The following is a 1,730-nucleotide window of genomic DNA, read 5'->3' as shown; positions in this document are numbered from 1 at the left end:
TTCCTGGGCGCTGAATAAGCTTCAGACAGGGATGGTTAAGAATAGCATCCCACACTTACGAAGAGGTTGGGCCAGATGACCTACGATGTCCTTTCCAATCCTATGACCCTATATTAATTGGTCCCTAGGCCTGAGGGGCCTGCTCCCTCCAATGCACGAGTTTTAACTGCGCACAAGGGCATGGCACAAGTCTCTTCACAACGTATTACGGGTCCCGATGGGCAGACACTGTAGCCTCTCCCTAGTGTGGTTTTCCACACTGCCTGCGGATACAGGATTGTTCTGTACCTCCTTGGTTAAGTTTCCCATGTCCTCAGAGATGGGAACCCCACCTGTCCTTTGGGGCAACTGTGACTCCACCTAATTTTTCTCACCATCAAGACCGTTTTAGACTGGACATAAGGAATAACTTCTTTCCCGTCTGAGTCTCCAGAGTCTGGAATAGACTCTCCCCAGAAGTGGTGCAAGCACCTATTCCGGATACCTTTTAAGAAACGCTTGGATGCCTATCTTGGGCAGGGCACTGGACCTGATGATCTCGCGAGGTCTCTTCCTGCCCTAATGTCTGTGAAACCTATGAGTTTTTCCCTGTCATAGAGTTTTTCCCTATTTCTGGGTCAGATCTGCAGTGGCGGCTCTACCTTTGTCTTCAGCTGAGCTAGGGGAGCTTATTCCAGCTGGAAATTTGGGCTTCGCTTTCTGAAATACAACCGCAGGCTCTGGGCTCTTTCTCCTTCTGTTAGATACTTCGCTTCCTTCCTGGCACTTGCATCTCCCTAATATATGCAGACTCTAACCTCCCCGCAGGCTTCGTCATCACTTAGCCAGGGTGTGTATATTTAGCTCCTTTAATCTTTGCATCATAAATCAATGCCTCTGTCCCCCTGGTAATGTTTGTGGCTGTTCTCCCAACGCCATCCCATTTGTCAGCATCCTGTGCGCTGTCACGTATTTTTTTTTTTTAAACAAACCACTCTCTGTGTATGTGCCCATGAAGCAGAATATGACAATTAGTTGTTGATGGCCTCGTGCTTTCCCGAGCGGAGCTGCGTGGACAGGGCGGGGAAGAGCGGGGCAATGAAGCGGTTGTCGTCACGGCTCCAGTCCCCAAAAACTTCTGCCTGGAGCAGGAGGTGTGCAGAAGGAGAAGGTGGAAGAGGAGGCAGGAGGAGGAACCTTATAAGCCAGCAAGTTCATCCTCCTTCCTCTCTGCTGGTGCTGGAGGCTTGCTCTGTGGCTGGGCAGTGTCAGGAGGAAGGGAGCCAGGTTGTGCTAATTGCCAGAAGGAACTCCCTCCCTCCCCGTGCAGCGCTTTCTCCCCTCGCATGCATGGCTGCTCCCCCCCTTGCCCCATCTTCCCTAGAGTACCGCACTTATTCCTGGCTCTGTCAATATTATGCCCTGCGTGGCTCTGGGCGAGTCACTGCCCCTCGTTGCGCCTCAGTTTCCCCCACTTCTAAAAAGGGTGCAAGGCTGTATGTCTGCTGGCTGTGGGAATGAATGGAGGCAGCGCACAGAGATCCCCGCTTGTGGAAATACTTATGAGCACCTCTGGATAGCAAAGGAGGGCTTGTCGGGTGACGAATACCAAAGGAGGGCCAAGGTCTTAGCTTGGGTTCTTCGGCTGAGTGACGCTGCATAGCTCCGGGCCTCAGTCTCCCTTACGTGCAGATATTATCACATGCAGGAGGTGTGGCGGGGGCAGAGATCCCACCTCAGAAACACAGCTG

The sequence above is a fragment of the Gavialis gangeticus genome, unplaced genomic scaffold (genome assembly GCF_001723915.1).
Source record: "Gavialis gangeticus isolate Ggan-Ray unplaced genomic scaffold, GavGan_comp1, whole genome shotgun sequence".
NCBI classification, from domain to species: domain Eukaryota; kingdom Metazoa; phylum Chordata; order Crocodylia; family Gavialidae; genus Gavialis; species Gavialis gangeticus.
Note: the sequence above shows the minus strand (reverse complement) of the source record.